Genomic DNA, 22,886 nt, shown 5'->3' with positions numbered 1-22,886 from the left:
TTAACTCATTGAATGCCAAGCTGTTTTCGGGAGCTTTGTCCTAGAGTGCCAGCAATCTAGACCATTGTTGATGATTTTTGTACAGCCACAGCATATTCTGTGTTATAGCTATGAACACATACAATAGCTCGATTAAAAGGTGATATTTTAAGCTCTCGGTGGGTGCAAACCGTGTATTTCTACACGCCTCTGTTCCTGAGAAATCCCAAGCTAAACAGTGGCTAGTTTTCATCAAAATCACTGTTTTTTTCTAGAAATGGAGATATAACGTCTTTCATGAAATATGAAGTGTTGCCTGTTACTTACTTGTGTAAACTTTCCGGGAAGTGATCAGCGAGACTGCCACCTAGTGATAGACCCACGAAAATGGCCTGGTTTTGGCCTGACGTGCATGCGTCACTGATTCGACGCAAAGCGGCAACCGAGTTATGATAAAATGATCCAGATCATAATCCAGATAAAATGTCCAGATTGTGCGTTTTCATGAGTTTCACGATCGTCATATATTTCATTTCCATTCATCACAGAGTTCCCAAAATCACATATAAGGTGTGTTTCGTAATTTAAAAAAAAAGGCTAAAAACGTTTTTGGCACTCAACGCATGGGAAGGAAAAAAGGTATTATTAAGTTTTTGGCACTCAATGAGTTAAATAAAATGAAAAGGCATTTTTTTCAGAATCTTCGCTGCGCCAGTTCCATTGATTATAGCGGAAAATAGGGTACGTCTTTGACTTAACGCATCCGTCTCTGGTGTCCAGTCTCCAACTGTCTCATGCGCTATCGTTACACTATCAAATCTATAAATAACCGTGACAAATAGGGTATAAGATATATAAACTCACACTATTGTATTATCATATATGTTTGGTAATGGCTCAACTGTTTCTGATTGTTCTACTGACTTGGACTGACTTGGAAACTGCGTCATTGAAGCAGTAAGTCAAGTCGAATCAAAAATAGTAGTGGCAGAACTCCCAAGTGCCACCTTGTGGTTGTTTGTGTCAACTGCAGTTTGTGCCATTTCTGCCGAGAATATGGTGCGCGATTCGTGCACGATTCATGGAGGAAACTGTCCAAACTTAACTGATACCCACTGTACTTTCACTATTGACTGACAATGGGTTACCATCGAAAACATAGGTTGGAAAAAGCAACACTTACCCTATATTGTTCAAATGACTGAATAAAACAAAGTTTATCCTGCTGAGGAGTTGCTTATATCTCGTGACAGTGCGTCTTCAGCTGTGAGATGTATAGTATTTTATAATATCTTTATTCTAATTATGTTTCCCATTGTAATCTTGTAATTTGTAATGTTTTGCATGGACATGCGCTGGTGCGTGTTCATGGATGATAGAAGGATGATGAGTTGTGCACCCGCCAATATGACTGTTGACAAAATGCGCTCTTAAAATAACATAAACAACTCGGCATAGACTTCTGACCAGGGGCCTGTACTACGAAGCGGGGTTACTGGCTTATCTGGGTAACTTCGAGAGTAACTTGATCACGTGTGGCATAACTTCCCGATTAACCCGTACTACGAAAGGTGGATATGTTTTAACCTAGGTATGCTGCCATGGCAATTTACCCTGCATCTCAAACCTGCTCCGACCAGGTTATGTTCTTGGTTAACCCGAGGTTTCCGTTAACCACACCCTTTATAAGTACCACCCCTCCACTAACAATTCGAGACAATGTCGGCGTACCTGGATGATCCATACGACATGTCTAATCTCTAATGTCACCCGTCATAGCAATACCCTTACGTGGACATTCATGTATTCCATCTAATCGGTGATGCTGAACATTTGAGCAAGAATACTGTATGTCCGAAAATAAATCGGACATAGCCTAGCCTACAGTAGGCCTAATAAATTAAAATCACAATTTTAACAAACTTGTTGAATTGAATGTCATATTACTGTACCCTGCACATAAAGGCTACACATTTCCACAGCACCAGAATCCGACCGAATGCCTCCCTCAACCCCTTCCACAATCGGCCTTCCACTATTATTTGCGATGGCCAACTCCTCTGCTACTGTAAAACACTCCTTACAGTAGTGTTCAAAGACACATTTTTCTTGTTAGCTGTAAAACAGAGGCCAAGTGAAGGCTATAAGCATACTAGGCCTACATGTTTTCATAATTAAGAAATATTAATGCAAGCTATAACTATATAAACCTACTATTCTGAATAATGTGTTTGTGTTTAATTTTCACCTGCTGCCATGTGCGTTTGGCAATGATGTTGCATCTGAAATGTTCACAGGATTAGGCATACACTAAATCAGTCAATGGGGGCTACTTAAACATTCAATTATCCTATTACTGTAATCTATATGCCCACTTCTAAATTGTGTTGCATAGGCATTTCTATGAACTCAAAATAGGCAATTAAATTTTTTAACTCATTTCAGACATTCCGCGAGCTATTAATCCTCCGTAACACATATTTGAATGTGGAAATAAAACTTTACTTTTAGGCATTTAGGCTACCCGATCTGCAATACGTTGCCAACAGCCTTGCCTTGCTTTGTTCACTGCCGATGTATTTGATTTTTGTCATAGAGTGAGTTTTAATTCCTCATAACTTGGCATAATAATTGTGTATTCCTCATCCGTAAAATAAGGTGATCGCGTCATCATTGAAAGTGGTGACTTGCGCTGCAACCTGCCCCTTTTATGTGAACGTGCACAAACTCCAATTAGGTTAACCCCGGCTCAACAAATCAACTTCATAATCAGCGTCGTAGTACCGATTAACACCACTTAAGATAACCAGGTTTTGTCAACCCCGGCTTAACAAAGTAACCCTGGGTTACATCTGGGTAGGTTAAGCTCCCTTCGTAGTACAGGCCCCAGGTTTATCTTGGTCAGTGGTGTAATGCGTTTTAGGTAGTGTACAATAGCGATTTTTAGACAATGCGCTTGGCCACTCCCTAGGTTGTTAATTACCACACCTGTGGTAAAAAATACACTTGCAAAATAAGAAAATAAACTTTGCACCGGGTGGAAAACGAGTTTTACGCCATGCGCCAGGGTGTAAAATAAGGGCCTTTGTGTTATAGCAGGCCTTGTATACACATCAAAGTTGGTTTGACACAAATTCGTCCCTCGTAGTCAGTGCTAAATAGATTTTTAGAATGTGTCGAATATCCAACGTCCAATATAATACCAACTTTATCACGGTAGTTGGTTGCCGTAACAGTAGGCGGCGGTAGTGCTCCAAATGTCGAGCAGAAGCAGCAGAAGAAGAATACTCCATTTACTGTTCGTGGCGGCCCACAGTCTAGTCTATGGTAGTGGAGTAGCCTAGTGTAAGCAAAGTGGACTGTAAATAGATTGTTCCATGCGTAATCTGGACGTCCATTTAAGTTGCAATGTATTGATACAAGACAGACCTTTATCGCAAAAGGTAACGTTAACATTAAAGTTAATTCCACGAGTTGATCAATTACAGTTGCTATTTGCTAGCCATTTTACTTTCTAGCTAAAATAACTGTCAAGCGTTGCTAACGTTAGAGTTAAATATGTTCCAAATTTTATTGTTTGAAGGTTGTCATGCTGTTTGTCCGACATGTTGGAAAAGATAACAAGGCTCTTCACATAACGTTACTCTCTGGTGTCTGCATTACTGCAGTTAGCAGGCTGATTATGACTATGACTGCGTTTACATGCACTTCAGTATTCCGGTGTTGTGCCCCTTCTGGTTTTTCCACCTACTGGTTTCCGAGCTGTTTCCAAGCCTGTCCAGATGTCATGTATACCTATCAACAGCAACTGACTGCTACCCACGTCGACAGATTCGCTACATATTCATAAACAGTTTACTGGCCTTTGCATGTCGCACCTCAATAAAAACTGCACTGAACTGAACTGAATACCTGAGCACTATATTACTTTAACATTTTCCAGCGGGAAAAATGCTTTTTTAAAGTAACCTAATTTCGATTCTCTGTGTCGCGCTGGATTCGAACCTTCATCAGCAAAAGAATCACCATGCGAGACCGCCTCGCTCTCCACTAAACTATCAACATCTACATAACTTCCAGAACATAACGCTGTGTTCACTCAGTAGGCCTAGGCCATGATTCACCGTTTATCTGAGTATTTTGAAACAACTGGTTACCTTGATTTAGGCTTTAAAAACATAACTGTATCATGCACTCTACCTTCTGTTACACCTCTGCGCTGTCCATGTGCAAGGATTTGTCATAAATTCTACCAGGCAACGCACGAGTTATGAAACAATGGGTCTAAAACAACTGGTTACCCTGCCCTGGAAACGCATGATCTCGCTCTCAAACAGCTAGGTTGCCATAGCCTACGTTCCTTGGATTCATACACAGTTCACGGGCCTTTGCGTGTCGCACCTCAATATAAACTGTACTGAACTGAACATCTGAGCACTACATCACTATAACATTCTCCAGCGGGAAAAATGCTATTTTTAAAAAGTAACCTAATTTCGATGAACTGTCGCGCTAGATTCGAACCCTCCTCAGCAAAAGTAAAACCATGCTAGGTTGTCTCGCTCTCCACCACACTACTAACAACTACAAAACTCATTCGACATGATGTTGTTTTCACTCAGTAGGCCATGATTTCCCGTTCATCTGAATATTTTGAAACAACTGGTTACCTTAATTGATTTAGGCTTTAAAAACGTAACTGTATCATGCACTCTACCTTCTGTACCTCTGCGCTATTCATGTGCAAGGATTTGTCATACATTCTGCCAGGCAGCGCACGGATGATGAAACAATTGGGCCTAAAACAACTGGTTACCCTGGACTGAAAACGCATGATCTCGCTGTCAAACACTCAACAGCTGGAGCTGGAGAGCTTTTGGTGCAAATTAACTAGCACATAATGTTGGTATATGCGCAAGCAGCTTGTGGGGATCATCTGTAGCCTAATTGAGGCAAGGTAACCAGTTTCATCCCAATTTAGAACAAGCTGCTTGTGATAACAGGGATATGAGGTTAACCTTTTAAAATTAAAAACCTGAAATGAAAAGCATTGTAGGGGTTGCAAATATTTATATTCCGTCGTAAACATAACGTTGTAGGATAGCATAGGCTATAATTTTGGAAACGAGACGCCATGGCCATAGAAATCTGCTTGTCCTAAACCAAAGGAACTGGCTATTGTAGCTGTTTTTCACAGTCTCGAATTCATGCGTTTCCAGGCCAGGGTAACCATGCAGTGGTTTCAGACCCATTGTTTCAGAATCCATATGCTGCCTGGTAGAATTTTTGACAAATCATTGCACACAGATGGCGCAGCGGTGTAGCAGAGCGATATGTTTTAAGCCTAAATTAAGGTAACCAGTTGTTTCGGAATGTTCAGACAAACAGTGATGTATGACTTGATAGAAAATAGTTAAACGATCATTGACACAGTGTTGATGGTGTAGTGGGGAACGGTGTGGTCACGCGTGTAATTTGTTTTCCTGAAGAGAGTTCGAATCTAGATCATGGTCATGGTCATTATTAGGCGACTTCTAAAAAATAATTTTCTCGCTGGAGAATGTTATAGTGCTCAGCTGTGTACGGATTATATTAAGGTGCGAAACGCAAAGGCCAGTAAAATGTGTAGGCATATGCATCCAGGGAACGTAGGCTATTGCAACCTAGCTGTTTGAGAGCGAGATCATGCGTTTTCAGTCCAGGGTAACCAGTTGTTTTAGACCCATTGTTTCATAACTCGTGCGTTGCCTGGTAGAATTTATGACAAATCCTTGCACATGAATAGCGCAGAGGTGTAACAGAAGGTAGAGTGCATGATACAGTTACGTTTTTAAAGCCTAAATCAAGGTAACCAGTTGTTTCAAAATATTCAGATAAATGGTGAATCATGGCCTAGGCCTACTGAGTGAACACAGCGTTGTGTTCTAGAAGTTATGTAGATGTTGATAGTTTAGTGGAGAGCGAGACAGTCTAGCATGGTGATACTTTTGCTGATGAAGGTTCGAATCCAGCGCGACACAGAGAATCGAAATTAGGTTACTTTAAAAAAGCATTTTCCTCGCTGGAAAATGTTATAGTAATGTAGTTCTCAGGTATTCAGTTCAGTTCAGTGCAGTTTTTATTGAGGTGCGACATGCAAAGGCCAGTAAAATGTTTATGAATATGTAGCGAATCTGTCGACGTGGTAGCCGTCAGCTGCTGTTGATAGGTATACATGACATCTGGACAGGCTCGGAAACAGCTCGGAAACCAGTAGGTGGAAAAACCAGAAGGGGCACAACACCGGTTATGATACTGCTGTCACGTTATCCAAAGAAATATTCTTTGGTCACCGCTTACGGCGATCATTGACTTCTATTCAACACATCAAAACATTAGAATTATGTGCTCAAATTAACGCCGCTGACTTATGCCAACAACCATTTCACTTTGATAATAAGCTACATTTTGGTTCAAGCTATAGGCTATACAGCAAGAATAGAATTTGGCTTAAGCAATGCGGAGAAATCTTATGCAAAGTCTGCAGCCCCTAAGACTGTGCCCATTGCTCAAATGTATGGTCATCTAATGTCGAACGTCAGAGTAATTACATTCAAAAACGTACCTTAAAGGTGCTCTAAGCGATGTCATAGGTTGTTTAGGGAATTTGTATCGGTGTTACCTACAGTCTACCCCCTAGTGGAGCGGAGTTTTTTGCACTTCTCTTAAGACGATTGAGTGACGGTAATCAATACACTTCCTGTATACCTCATTCAAAAGAGTAGAGTCTTTTCTTCAAGAAAAAAACAAATTCGCTTACCTCTGAACATTGTGGCCAGTCCTTCGACCGATTATTTGAGCTTTGTGCCGGCTTTTTCTGATTTTGACAGAGCGAGAGATTTCGGCTTGACGTTCGCGAAGTACCCTCACAGTTGCGTACAACGCCGTTGTAATACAATTTAAACAAACATTTCACACCGTAAACGCTTTTCATGTAGTAAATAATGTTGGTACATTTGTTTGTTGTTAAATTACTTCGTCAAAGAAGAGTTTTGGTGGCTAAATACGTGGTAAGGATCATTTTAAGATTAGTTTAGATTTAGCTCCACCATAACGGCAAGTAGTTGTCATACTTATGCGTCCGTAAACTCTGTTGCCCTTGAAATAATAAATGAGAAGTCCTCAAATCATTGGTACTGCAGTAGTGAAATATTTTATGTTACATTCAAAAGTGTATCAAGTGTTTATCACAATCACAGGAACAGAAACTGCCACTGTACAGTGTCCAGTAGCCGACGATGCGGCATAACATAAATGGTTCAAAGTGTAGGATGCATCACAACAACTTAGTAGCAACTACATTCATTGTGTTAAAAACAAACTGCAAAATGCATTATATTTGGGAACCAACTCTTTTAGCACCACATGTAGCATTAAAACGCGCAATTTCATGAAGGCTTTGTGTCAGAAACACAACATTTGAAGTAGGCTACTGCTGTACTTGTAAGCACCATGGACACAACACTTAGATATTGAAGTGCAATATTACAACAAGACCTGGTAAGACCAGAAACATGACGCCTGTAATGATTAAAGTGCAATTACAAGAAGACCTTATAAGACCAGTAATACAGCATGGCACAAGTGATTAATTGAATGCGGCCCTTGTAAGACCTGGACATGAAGAACAGTGCAGAGGCCCTTGTAAGACCAGGACATAGAGAACAGAGCAGAGAACTAATGATAAAACATGGAATGAGGCCCTTGTAAGACCAGGACATGGAGAATAGAAAATAATTTAGAATAATATTTACAAATATTATGAAAATCACACACAAAGGAACTATATACAACTATTCTCATTTAAAATTTTAAATCACAAAAATCATAAATCTTTAAAAAAAAAAATTAGGGTGTTTTTTTAGGTGTTTTTTAAAGGTTTTTTTTTTTTTTTTTTTTTTTTAAAGGGTTTTTTACATTTCGAAAACTGTCGCCGCCTCCATTGCTGCCTCTGCATGAGACACATCACAGTACCATGTACCCTCTGGTACCATGCCGACGTTGACTCACTCGGTGTGGTACTAGAGGGTACAGGAGTCACATTAAAGAAAAAGTTGTTGCCCTCCCTGCCCGCAGAAGGCACACCTCACAGCCTCCTGGAGCTCCCTATTTACCTCCTGGGCCTCCCTGGCAGCCCGGGCCGATGCCTGTAGCGCCTCCCTTTGCTGCAGAGTAGGGCTGGGATAAACGATTATTTTTTAAACGATTAATCTAGCGATTATTTTTTCGATACATCGATTAATCTAACGATTCATTTTTTCAGTCCGATTCGATTAGATTATCTCCCCATTAATTCACTAATTTCAACGTATACATGTTTATTTACATATCTGAATGAAAAAACATGAATTCTTTAACATTGCAATATATGTTTATTGCTCTTAAGATTCCAAAATAAAAGACTATACAAGTGCAAAGTAATGCATTCTTAGTCAGAGGTAGCATTCAATAAAGTTCAGTAGTGCATGTCTAATTGAGTGCCTGTCATTTTAAGACGTTCCTGTGGGAATCCTTGCAATTAACATTAACACAGTTAAAAGGCTGCTAATGTGTGGATGCAATTCGTAACGTAGTTAGTTCAAATAACGGTTCGTACTTCTCATTTGGACAAGCACTTTTGAGTCTTGGAAAACACTTTTCCATTTACATCGGGATTTTGCAAACATTCAAATGAGCCCTGCATGAGTAACGAATACACAAGCAGCTGCAAGTAAGCATGCTAAGCTTGACATCCAAACAGTATTCTAACGTTAGCTTTGAGATACTGCTTGATTGCATACTGTAACTTAACTTAGTTTAGTCTCCTCAATGTACTATGTTGTGATAAGACCTTAGCAGAGTTTACTTTAACTTTACTGCAGCAGTTTTAAACAAATTTGCACAGCATGGTCACGATGCTAAGTGGATTTAATAGCAATTTAGCCCACTGTGTTCTATGCAGTGCTTCTATGTGGTAACAACAATCCTTCAACAATCGTGAATATTTTGCACATGCAGAGGAAGAGCAGCGGGCTCGTTACGAAAGAGAGTGGGCGGGGCGAGGAAAGGCTGTGTGAGTAAGTGCAGCTCAATGAAATTATTTTATCGTATCTTTAATTTAAATAGTAGACCTACAACATAGAACATCAATGTGTGGTGGCCGGTTTTGATTTTGTGGTGCCCAGCCACATATTAGTCAACGTATGGAAAACACTGAAGGTGTAAAATTAAAAATATTTAGCAGCACACGTTATGCTTGACGAATCGACGCTCATATTTTGCGTTGACGTATTTTTTGCGTCGACGTCATCGATTACGTATACGCGTTGTCCCAGCCCTACTGCAGAGTTTTTGTCAACTCACCTTGGACTCGTCCACCGCCTTCCTGTCCAGCAGGAACAGGCCTGTGTTCTTGAACCCACTCTGGATGTTGTGTGGGTTACAGGCCTGCTCCAACACGACCTTCAGCACCGGCGTGAAGTTTTTCTTCCCGATGATGAGGTTGCCTCTCACCAGCCCCAGATGTCTTGCAAGATCTGAGAATGCCGCCTTTAGAGGGCCGTACACCGACACATCCAGCGGCTGGAGCACATGGGTGGCGTGCGATGGCAGGCACGCCACCTCGATCTGGTTCGCCCGACAGAAGTCGACCACTCTTGTCCCAACATGAGTGTCATGTTGGTCCATGAAGAGGAGGAGTGGTCGCTCCTGCTGGGCGTACTCCACGAAGTGCTCCAGCCACTTCAAAAACAGCTCACTGTCCATGAACCCAGTATCCGACACACCGTAGAGCGCATTGGTGGGCCCCTCCAGGCCGTAGGCTGTGCTGGGGAGGCACTTTGCAAAGATGACAAACGTAGGGTATGGCCTCCCCAGCAGCGTTTACGCAGCAGTGCACCGTGACGTGTTCCCTGGTTGTCACCTGCTGCGCATACAGTCTTCTGGCCTTTCCCACAGAGGACACACTTTCTGGAGGAGCCCTTGTCGCCGAATCCAGTCTCATCGCAGTTATAGATGACCTCAGGGGTCCCGCGGAATCCGAACCGATCGTACAGGGCCTGGCAGATGTGGAAGAGCTCGTCCACCCGTGCCACCGTAGCACCGTGAATCCTCTCGGTCTCGATGTAGTTTGGTCTTCTTGAGGCTACGGTGGGGTGGCGAGCTCTTAAGCGGCTCCACCACATCTTGCTCAGGCCCTTCTCTATGTTCAGGAACGGATTCGTCCGTCCCGACGCCTTGCATATCTCGAAGGCAAGCAATAACGCCACCAAATTGGTGATGGGGAAGGCGTGTGCTGCCATCCAGAAGATGTAGCTGATCAAGGCCTCCTCCTCATTGGGCAGCAATGCCCGGTTGGGGTGGGGGAGGTGGGCATACTTCCCCTTCCTCCAGTCTTGCAGGGTGGTGTGGGGAACGCCGTATTCGGCCGCCACCTTACGGAGGCTCCCTCCCTCCTCCAGGGCCAGCAAGGCCAGCCATAGGTCCTCCTCCGTGTAGTTCTTGGCACGGGGCATTTTCTATAAAAAGAACATACAGTGTAACAAACATTTGTTATTTTATTACTATTATTAGATTATATTAAATATATTATGAAAAACAAATATCAAAGTATGTAGTTTATTTCCTTTCACTGATTAGTGCACAAAGCAGCATGATAGACGCATGTCAATGCCTTTTGAAGAGAGTAATGGCACTCCCTGGTGGCACTTTTATTTATTCACAGCCTAGAAAACTTGGTCTAACACAGGGGTTGGCAACCTTTTCTTTCCAAAGGGCCATTTTTTTATGATAAATACAACATTAAATCAGTCTGGGGCCACAAAGATATCAAAGACGTTTAAACACAGATAGTCAGTCACTGCACTTTACTAACCTACCATTCTATGCTATTATCGTCATGGCTATACTGTATTTCCATTAATTGTTATCATGAAAATATAGATATAGCCTATTAGTCCATATACTTCAAGTAGAGCTTGACAATTAAATGAAATTATATTAAAATATTTTATTCATTTATTTAGAAAAAGGTGGGGCCACTATAGAGGAGCTAAAGGTTGCAGACCCCTGGTCTAACAGTTAATGTAGGCCTAGTTAACTTTGTAGTTTTGGTTCACAGTTTATATTTGAAACTGAAAATATATACTTCTGTGTAATAAGTATTGAATATATGGCTATCAAACGACGCTAGTTCAGTCTCTCGTCTCTTCTCGCGACATATTCCGAAGGACCGTTACAAAAGTAAAAAAAACGTCCTTTAATTATCACGCTAACATTCTAAACACAACGGAAAAAGTGAATTCAACATGTCTACTTGACTTTTCATCTGTTTGCACTAACACATTTTGCCACAAGTCGTCGCTATAGTTGTTTTAACTCTTCCCCACTTTATTTGAGGACAAATGCCAAACCCACCCCCGTGGCCATTTTGAGAAATTTTCAATGTAGAAAGGGTATGTCGCCATACTTACTTCTCTAGCGCAGTCGTTTTCCGTCAACAGTCTTCCAAACGAAGTGCAGCAGAAAGTAGACAACTCAGGGTTTCCACAGGTATTCAAGGTTTTTATTGACCCGGAAATGATTCATTACATTCGCTGAAAAAGGTGAGCTGTACGCAACTGTGTTGATCACGTGAATATCAAAGAATGCTCAGAGACTGCTGTACGTAACACCGATACAAATTCCTAGGCTAAAACATTTTTTGTCCCTTACAGCAAACATCACCTCACCATCCGCTAGCTGCCTGTCCTGAATACACTGTGTGGACAACCCAGGCTCCAAAAACAGCCACAAAACAACTTGAGCAATCCTTGCCCATAAAAACATAACAAACTGTTCCAGCAAATCACCGACGAGATGCGCGTTCAGGAGAGTTTCAGTTGCACGGGAGGGAGGGGGAGGAAGTAGCGAGCTAGCGGCATGTGTGATTTTTCACTTTTTGGGTGACTCTTACACTATGTAACATTCTTGTTATTTAGTTCTTTAAAAGTTTCATGGCGGGTCTCTTTCATGGGGGATAAGGGGTTAATCCGTGACAGTCTCAGTATTTAATTGTTTGCCATCACTGAGCATAATACTAAGTTATTTCCACTATTTTCATGCTTTATCATCACTAAATTCTCTCTGATCTACATTCCAGACTTCTGGAAACAATGTCCAAAATGGTGCATTATGAAGAATAAAATTCATATTATGGAGCTTCATAGTCAAAAATGTTCTTTCACTAAAAGAAAGAACAAATATGTATCTTTATCTGGTATAAATCCCATTAGGATCATCAAGTGCCCACATGGTCATTTGGGGGTCCAAATATGGGGTTCTAAGAGTCACCTCTGCCGGAGAGGGTTTTTGGACCCCCATAAAACCCCCGCCAGTGCTACCATACCCTTCAAATTCATTTTGGCAAGAGCAAGGTTCCCACATATAACAAATAATCCTGTTTAGAATAAATATGATCATTAATTGTGGTGCTAAGGCCACCCAAAAAGTGAAAAATCACACATGCCGTCAACATTTTTTAGGACTTTGGTGAACCACCTCTCACCCAAACAGTAAGGAATGTTTATTCTGCCTCCAGAATTGTGTAGTACAGACTACAATGAACTACCACACCAGTTTCCAGCCTTCTACCACTATTAGAACAGACGTTATGGGCTTCCAAAAATGGCAAAAGATGAAATGTGAAATTCCAATGTGTCAACTACGGCCGTGGCACCCGAAATTCAAATGGACGCCACGGGCAAACCGTTTGAGATGTAGGGCTATATTTTGGGGCACCAGCGCATGGCGTACAGTTCGTTTTTCAGTCGCGCAAAGTTGAATTCGGTATTTTGCACCTTTATTTTTTAAGCATTGCGCCCAGGGGTGTGGCAATTAACAACCTAGGGCGGGCCCTGGCGCGTTGTCTAAAAATCGCTATCATACACCACCTAAACCTGGTCAGAAGTCAGAAGTCAATGGCGAGTTGTTCATATGCTATTTTAAGAGCGCATGTCAACAGTCATATTGGCAGGTGCACGCACCATCCTTCTATCATTCATGAACGCACACCAGCGCACGTCCATGCAAAGCATTACAAATTGCACGATTACAATGGTAAACATAATTAGAATAAAGATATTACGAAATACTGTACATCTCATGATGAGTAGTTATTCACCATCATTTGCAAATTGGTAATGACGGTTAAAAGTGATTAGGGGAGAGGCGAGAGACACGTATGGAGCACAGCTGAAGACGCACTGTCACGAGATATAAGCAACTCCTCTGCAGGATAAATGTTGTTTTATTCAGTCATTTGAGCAACATTAGGGTAAGTGTTGCTTTTTCCAGCCTATGTTTTCGATGGTAACCCATTGTCAGTCAATAGTGAAAGTAACTGCATATAACTGTCTTGTCGTTGACTGACTCCTTGGTGAAGTTAGTTTCACTTTGCCAATGAGTTCAAATAATAGACGAGTGCAAATGCGTGAAGGCTATGCTAAGTTTTAGTAAAGCATGGTTTAAGAATGACTATTCCATACGGTCTCGCAAGCAGCCTCCTTCAAATGCGCCGTTGAATGCCAAAATACAGATGCATTTATTTGACATATCGCGCGTTGCGCCGTTAAAGGGAATGACAGATGTCATTCTCATTGGTTTAAAATGATGTTACGCCCCAAACACACCCATATGACCGATTAAAAGACCTAGGAACACCTTGTTACGCCATGCGCTCCACTTTTGAGGACGAAAACCCTCCCAATGTGAACTGGACATCCTACTAAATTTGAATAGACTTTTGACGAGTGACGATGCACTTTAGAATGTCATGATAGGGCCCATTGACCTGAAACTTCAGATTCCCTCGTTTGGTAACATAAGGCATATTTTCACCGCTTTTCAGCAAAATCTGAGAGGTACCATGTACATGATACCCTGATTTTGGCTGTTTTCACTTGGAATGACCCCAAAGCTAAATCCACGGCAAATCCCTCCATTCAAGACAATGACAAAATCAGTAGATGACGTGAGTTTGTGGAAGATTGTTGAAATGTGTGCAGAGGCTGACATACCGCTATGTCAGTTTCTTGAAACATTGCAAGCAGCCAGAACACCAAGCCCCTTACCGTCATGTAGCCATACTTCAATGGAAATGTGTGCTAACGATGGTAGGCTAAATGCTGTAGAAAACAACACATATGTAAAATGAAACATGAATCTACAAACAAGTAGGCTACTTTTATGTAGTAGAAAATTTTGAGTCACAAGGTGCCCTTTTATTGAGATCTAAACATGCAGCCTATTATGGCCATGTAGTTGAAGTTATGCAGGCCCTAGGCCCTAGCTGTTGTTTTTGAGCAGAGATTTGTTGAATATTTGGCTAAATGTTGGAGAACTTTGAATGATTGGCTTTGCTGAATATTTAAAAAGCTGAATTGTGTCTGTCATTGAGTTTTTTATAGGTGGATGCTGATTAAATGTTAAAAAAAGGAGAAACAACTAAAATTAAATCCGAAAAAACAGAATTGAGAAAAAATAAAACGGAATTTGGAAAATAATAAAAACGGATTTCATTTTGATCATATTCAGGATATGGTGTTAACATGAAGACATGTATAAACCCGGTTGTTAATATCCCTGATGAATACTAGTATTCTGGTTACCAACAATTAAGTTCTATTGGCACTCCTTATCCCGGTTTCTAATGCAATCGCGGGTTTGTCTGAGAAACTAAAAATAATATAAATAAATATAAATATAACAAAATAAAAATAACAAAAATAATTCAGTGGAAATGCATGGATTCCAGTTTCTTCCAGTAGCAGCAACTGGAATCCATGCATTTCCACGGAATTATTTTTGGAATCTGATCCCTTATCATACCTGTTCATTCTTACTCGTCGCTCGACTTATCGTGACTAAATTCAAGATGGCTGCAAACGCTAAACTTCGAGAGATACTGTCTGTATAAATCGTCTTGTAAGTAAACTACCAGTGCTTTTTCAAAGTTCTCAGTGTCTCGTTTTAAATGTCAGGGCCCTTGGAAGTCTACCAATGAAGTGTGGAGATACATTGAGCCTCGTAAAATGGTTTAAAACAGCGATTTATTTGCATGGCTAGCCTGATGCCGAAGCACCACCATTGAAAAAGCTGTTGGAAGCATCGGCTAACTAGCGCCAGATTTTGGAGTGCAGGGGACAAGCCGAGATGGGCTATGAGACATACGTTCACACTCGGTATCATGTTTCAACACACTTTAGGTCAATATCACACCGGAATTCTCCTTTAACCGAGTGATTATGACGGTTCCCACGGGTCATGGAATTTTCATGGAAATTTGATAAAGTCTATTCCAGACATGGAAAGTCAGGGAATTTTATCATTTGTGGGGCAAAGTCATGGAATATCAGGGAATTTTGTTATAGCAGTTTAAAATGTACTTGTCAATATACATTAATGTAGATACAGTATATGTCCGTGCAGAATTGGTATATATCTGATAATTAGCTTTACTTCTTGCTTGAGTGGTTGTAGTTAGACCAACTGTGCTTATTCAATGCCCATTTATTCATCTCCCACTCTAAAAAAGTCAAAGATTCTTGAACGCTATACGGCTACTCTGAAATCTTTGGTCGGTATTGTACGATTCATTCTATAGTATCTTGGAAATTCATGTTTTTCGTCAGGGAAAAGATAATGTAAACGTTACAACTAGCCTATAACCAGATAGGTATCACGACTGCAATTTAAATCGGCAGCTTTAACTCCTTAAAATAGATATTCATTTACTAGCTCCCGCTTCCTGCTCCCCTTGACGTTATCCTAGGGAAGGGTAGGATCGGAATTCCTTGAAAATGCAGGCTAGGCAGAATAGATAGATTTTGAGAATATACAACCGAAGAAATCTCAGCCCTGCCCTCTGTCAACCCTCTCAAGTAGAGCAGCACAATTATCGTTTTTTAATCAAACCACAATTTGAACTATCTATGATAATCTATGTCTTTATCTTATTGCAAAGCCTGCATTTAATAGTGCAGTAGTAGGCATGCTCACCAATACGATGTGGTGCAAAGTTTGTAATGTTGAACTGATGCTTGACTTTCAAAATGTTATTGCAAACTTATATTGCATATTTTAGATCACATACAGCGGGGAAAATAAGTATTGAACACGTCAACATTTTTTTCAGTAAGTATACTTCCAGTGAGGCTATTCTCATGAAATTTTCTACAGACATTAGTATTAATTTAGGTAATCCACACATATTAAAAAATCCAAACATTAATGTCCCTAAGTAGAGTTATGAGTAAAAAAGTGGAATGCCACAAGAAAAAAGTATTGAACACGCCTACTGAAATTTCTTAAATACTTTGTGGAAAACCCTTTATTTGTAATGAGAGCTTCAAGGCATTTCCTGTATGACGAAACTAATCAGTTGCAGTATTCAGGTGTGATTTTGGCCCATTCTTTTAAACAGATAGTCTTTTAATATTGAAGATTCCAGGGGTCCCTCTTGTAAATCCTGATCTTTAGGTAACTTCCAAAACTGTTCAATTGGATTTAAGTCAGGGCCTTGATTTCCTTTCTCTGATGCCAATTGAGAGTTTTCTTTGCTGAATGATTTGGATCATTGTCCTGCTGGAAGGTCTAGCCATGTCTCATCCTCATTGTCCTGGTGGATGGCAAGATTCTCCCAGAAAAAATGGCTCCATTCATCATTTCTTCAACTGTATAAAGTCTGCCAGTACCATGAGATGAAAAACAGCCCCACACTGTGATGCCTCCACCTCCAAACTTCACTGTTGGTATGGTATTTTTAGGGTGATGCACAGTGCCATTTCTCCTCCAAATATGGTGTGTAGTATGACATCCAAAGAGTTAAATTGTGCTCTCACCTGACCAGAATACATTCTCTCAGTATTTCATATGCTTGTCCAAATGTTGTGTAGCAAACTTTCAGTGAGCTTCGACATGTTTTTCTTCAGTAATAGAGTCATGTGGGGTGAGCGTGCATAGAGGCCATGGCGGTGGAGTGCATTACCTATGATTTTCTCTGTAACAATTGAACCTGCTGCCTCCAAGTCTTTCTGGAGTGGTCCTTGGCTCTTAGGCTACACTTCTGACTATCCTTCTGACTTCCTGGTCAGAAATCTTGTGAGGAGATCCTGTGCATGGCCGATTGATGATGCAGTGATGTTCCTTCCACTTGCAGATAATGGCTCCAATACTGCTTACTGGATGATTCTGAAGTTTTGAAATGCATCTGTGACCAGTTCCATTGATATGTTTTGCAACAATAATGTTGCAAAGGTCTTGGAAGAGCTCTTTGCTTTTACCCATCATGAAATGTTTCTTGTGTGACAACTTGGTAATGAAAAACCTTTTTATAGCTCATCAATATGTACTAACCCAGCTTACATTAATTTGCACAGATAGGAGGGATAATTACTCTCTAACTATGTATAGATTCCAGCTTGTTCCTTGCCATTCCTTGCCTTTGTGTACTGCTTTTTCTTAGCGTGTTCAATACTTTTTCCCTGTGCCATTCCACTTTTTTACTCATAACTCTACTTATGAACATTAATGTTTGGATGTTTTTATATGTGTGGATTACCTAAGTTAATACAAATGTCTGGTAAAAATTTCATGCAAATAGCCTCACTGGAAGTATACTTACTGAAAAAAATGTTGACGTGTTCAATACTTATTTTCCCCGCTGTAAGGTCCTGTACCTCTTGCCTTCTGTCCCACGCCACTGCCCCTTGCCACTCGCCTACTCTCTCATGCCATTTGCCTACTTGTCCAGCGCTAGTTGCCTAAAGTTCCACACCCCTGCCCCGTGCCACTCGCCTTCCTTGCCTGCCCCACTGTCCCCTGCCACTTGCCTACTGTCCAGTGCCACTCATCTACTAGCTCATGCCACTTGGTTACTGTACCATGTCACTCGCCTACTGTCTTGAGCTACTTATGTACAGTCCCACACCACTCGCCCCTGCCAGTTGCCTTCTGTCACACACCACTTGCCAACTGTTTCATGCGTGCGCCACCAACAACAGTAAAAATTTGTTTAGGTAAAGCAGTTCTTTGAATATTAGTAAGTATCAATTTTACTATACTGTCCCACCTGCCCTTGTCAGTTGCCTACTGTCCCACGCCACTCCAAAAAAACCAACTATTGTGTTAGTCCGACTCAAACCAAAGTTTTTAAATACATGTTAGTCCGGCTGAAATCGGAGGAAATCTAAGCTTTTTCAGTCCGATTAACACACTAGATAATGGATAATTCGAAAATAGCTTGAGTTACTCAAGCATGTACACCAGGGATGGAAATTAAATATTTTGTCCACCTGCCACTGTGGCTGGTGGATTCCAAAATCTACCAGCCACTCAACTTTTTTAGCAGCCACTAGAAAAACGGTATGAAAATGTGATGATTATAGTAACCAAAATGATCACGGCTATCAGCATTATCGTGATACGATTAAAATGTGCCTACCAACCTACCAACTGTCCTCCAAGCACAGTAGCAACAAAACTAAAGGTCAACAGAACCACATTCATATGCCGTAGTGTCTTGTCATAAAAGTGGTGTGGCTCCTTTAAGTCTCAGTTGGTGTTTGTTCTGGAGCATCCTACAATCCAACTATCCAACTTGATCTAACTTTACTGTACATTAGGGCTAGGCGATATGGCTGAAAACTGTATCACCTGGCAGGAAGCGATTACATCAACGTTTTTTGGTTGCCATCAGGCAAGTGTTATTTAAATAAACTCCTGTGTACTTACAAACTTTTCAATGCCTCGTTTTATGAGTAAAGAACATACTGTAGAAGTTTCGTACCATTCAGGGCATTAATAGTGGGGTAATTTACGAGATAAAAGTTGGTTCCATTATGCCTGCAGAAACTCATTAGTTTCTGACAGGGCTACTCGACCAGGGTTCGACCAAGGGAAAACAGGTTCTAGGAGGGTGTTTGGCTCGGGGTCATGGTGCAAAGGACCCTAGGGTGAAATTACTCCGAACCATCGCTTTAACAAAATATTCAGGATTGTTGAAGGATTGTTGTTGCCACATAGAAGCATTGCATAGAAGACGTGTGGCTAAATTACTATTAAATCTGCTTAGCATCGTTACCATACTGCGCAAATTTGTTCAAAATTGCTGCATTGAAGTTAACTCTGCTAAGGTCTTATCACAACATAGTAGCCTACATTGAGGAGACTAAACTAAGTTAAGTTATGCAATCAAGCAGTATGTCAAAGCTAACGTTAGAATACTGGATGTCGAATTTAGCATGCTTAGCCTACTTACAGCTGCTTGTCAATTTCATTGAAGGGCTCATTTTATTGACTCTGACACTGAATGTTTGCAAAATCCCGATGTAAATGGAAAAGTGTTTGTCCCAAGGAGAAGTACAAACCTTTATTTTAACTATGTAGAAAACGTTATGAATTGCATCCACACATCAGCAGCCTTTTAACTGTGTTACAATTGCAAGGGTTCCAAGTCAGCTACCGCCACAAATTGAATCCAATTCTGTGGGAAACACTGTTATTTATTTATGGACAACGTAAGGCGGGAGGTGTGTGTTGCTTTTAATTATCGAATGTTCTATCGAACATATTTTTTATTGATATTGATTACATGTCTATTGCGATACATATCGCTATCGTTTTATCGCCTAGCCCTACTGTACATCCTCAGATTTAAATATTTACAGGTATCAAGGCATTTTTTTTCTATTTGGTTATGAAATCATGCACTAAACAATTTAAGCACAGCTCAGCTTTAAGGAACTTAAATATATGCATGCTTAGCATTTTGTGAAACCATATTGGAAAAACTCTGGTTTTAATATTTACAGTTATCTAGGTGATATTTTTAACACTTATTTTGTGTTTGGCCTTTTATGAAATCATGTATTACAAAAGCTGGAGTTGGAGCCCATGTAGACATTTGCTTCAATTTCAAAAGCGGATTACTGCTAATTGTATAGGGTAGGGCTGTAACGATAAACTAACCTCACGATTCGGATTGTATCACGATTTTTGACCCACGGTTTGATACAAACCTCAATTTTTTTTTTTTTTTTGGGGGGGGTGCAATAGCCTACCTTGGAACACCAGAGGATTATAATATAATACAGTATATAATATAATACACAGGGTTCCTACGCAGTATGGAAAACCTGGAAAAGTATGGAATTTGATTTGTAATTTCCAGGTCTGGATAAGTATGAAAAAAAGAAACAAGGGTATGGAGAAATATTTGTGTTTCCAGACTATTGCATCTACAGTACTAATCACTTCACTCAGGTCATAATAAACCATTCCTACTTTTGTGTAGCTTAAGATGTCAGTCCACATCATCAAGATACAATTGAATGGGGGTCCTCAGAAAAAAATCTCTCCCACAAGGGGACCCTGGTACCAAAACCAAATCGAAAACCCCAGTTCTATGCACTTGCCCTATACCTAGCTCTGCTATTTTCGGCTAAAACACTGGTAGACTTTTTTGATTTTGTAAAAGTTACCAAGACATGGATACTGCATTATCTGATAGTCTCCAACATATGTAGTATGCTGTATCAAATGTGAGTGCACCTTCCAACACAGCACTTCCCCATCGAAAAGTATCCAACAATGGGCAAGTGTTTTCTGAGGGCTAACAAGTTAATAATAAACATTATTATACAGCTCTTCACAATGCTAGTAGAACACTCCATTGACAATATCTAGAATACGGTCAGAAAAATCTACCGAGAAGTTTGAACATTTGAGTATGAAAAAAAAAGTATGGAATTTTGAAATGGAAAATGTGTAGGAACCCTGAATACATCTGTGTATATATATCCTGATATCTGTAAATATATTGTGATATAAAAAGATTACCGCTATTTCGACTGGTGACTTCACTCTCCATTTTATATAGGCTTACACACATGATTTCACACTTGTGGTTCACAGTCAATTTTCCTTCGAAATATAGGTCATATGACCGGGGCTGGCTGGCCGACAAGTTAAAAGAAACTAATCATACTAGCAAGCACAATTTACCTTACACGTTATGGGAAGGGTTGAATTTGGGTAAACACTATATTATTTTGGTATAGCAGTGCAATGCAAACATGGAAATGCATACAGAGCAATAGAACGGAAATGGCAAACATACAACTTAAATTTAAGACCCAGAATTGTTTACAGATGGGCCACAGAAAGTCTCCCGTTTAATAGCCAAGTTCACCTAGCCTAATTCAAGGCCAGCCTTTGGTTCATTTGATTAGTTTTTCTTGGATAGCCTAATTGCCAAACATCAAGCAAATAAAAAATGCCTTGTTCACGGTTGGAAAACTAATATCTTCACCTTGTTTAGCCTAGGCATTTCATATCATGTAGCCTAGTGCATTGTGCGCCTGGTGTTATATCACAAAACATTTGTGGAGCAGTACACTTTTAAGAAAGGCTGATCTCTAATAATGGCAACGAGTAAAGACATTTCACGTCCAATTGATTATTATATGTTCACGTAGCGTTTCAAACAAACTGCAGGTAACGTTGCAATTATGGGTGTATGGGCATTTGCGTAAAATAGTTTGAGAACCACTAATCTACATGCGAAATTCCCTGAACATTAGCGCAAATCCCCTCTTGTTAAGACATTAAGAATACAATTGCACAAAATGATAAATCGCCTCATTAACCCATTCGTATCAGGCTTTTGCAGCCTACACTGTGCATTTGTTTTAATTTGTCAGTATTATATCATAGCAAACAACACAGTCTGAACGTACCAGAGAAATGGCCCTAAAAGATTTTAGCTAGGAGTTTTCTCTTAAAAGTTATTCACAAAGCCTTTCAGACCTACTCTTAGTAAGGAAAAATGACAACTCCTTATCTAAGAGCATTGTTTCCTCTAGATTTTTTTTTAACAGTGGCAGCTGGTGCTAGGTATCAGTTGTGTTTCTAAGTCATATCAAGTGACCTAGAGGGTTGGAATGTGGTCAGCTCAGATGCTTTTTATCAGGCAGAAGGAAAAAAACAATGTTCTAGCCTCTGTCACACAGTCCAATTGTTTTCCAAAAAACTACATTGTCTTAGCTTTCCAAAGAGGTCAAGCATTTGATTATAGGCCAAACTAGGTGGGAACAGTGGCCTCTGAAGCAGGCGCTGTGCAATTTCAGGCAAAACCTGGAAATTGGTATTGATAATTAAGCTGAAGCAGTTTTTCCACCCACTTATAATTCTGCTATTCTACATTGCAGTTAAACAATGAGTGATTAAGTGATGCATGGACAACTAACACCAGAATAGTTTCAGAACATTTTCTTTTTTATTATTTTATTACACACTCACAGTTTGGTTCAAAGCATGGGTGAACTCCATACTAAATATGCCTAATTGTCTACCCCAACACATAAAATAAAGATGCTCAATGATATTTAACATGAGATTAACTCGATTAACTGTGAAAATAAAAGTGTTTTTAAGGACACTGAAAAAAACAAGCAAATTATGACTGAAAATGGTCACCTCTAATGAATTGTTTACAAAAATACTATAAAGGATTCTCAAGAATATTTTACAAATGATGATTCAAAGAATGATTAACTCCAGGATCTATACTAACAAAAATGCTCTTATAGTCACTCTAACAGGCAAATTTACTTAAATGATGCACTCTGATAGATAGCACATACAAAAATGCTACAAAGAATGTTCAAGGATATTTAACAAATTATGACTCTAACAATGGATGAACAAACAAAAATGCTCTTATAGTCACTCCAACACTTCAACAAGCAAGTATAGGCCTATGCCTTGAAGGATCAACTGTACTAAATTGTTCATAAGTGCTATGAACAATTTATTAGTGCTATGAAGATATAACCTTTCTCCAGCAGGTGCCG

At 40.1% G+C, this 22,886-nt stretch overlaps 1 protein-coding gene across 1 annotated transcript in view; it reads left to right on the top strand.

The window, feature by feature from the left end:
* Nucleotides 1–3,308: 3,308 nt before the first annotated feature.
* Nucleotides 3,309–22,886, top strand: part of LOC143114883 (E3 ubiquitin-protein ligase NRDP1) — a 110,998-nt gene continuing 91,420 nt past the window's right edge. The window contains exon 1 of the mRNA XM_076276720.1: nucleotides 3,309–3,422. The gene's annotated coding sequence lies outside the window, so the exon portion shown is untranslated. The remainder of the gene's footprint in view (nucleotides 3,423–22,886) is intronic.

Source organism: Alosa pseudoharengus, unplaced genomic scaffold (assembly GCF_046254945.1).
Source record: "Alosa pseudoharengus isolate Yale_2024_CS ecotype anadromous, Long Island Sound unplaced genomic scaffold, YU_APseudo_1.1 YU_APseudo_1.1_scf_9, whole genome shotgun sequence".
Classification (NCBI taxonomy): domain Eukaryota; kingdom Metazoa; phylum Chordata; class Actinopteri; order Clupeiformes; family Clupeidae; genus Alosa; species Alosa pseudoharengus.
The sequence above is the reverse complement of the archived record's forward strand: the minus strand, read 5'-3'. Positions and strand labels throughout refer to the sequence as shown.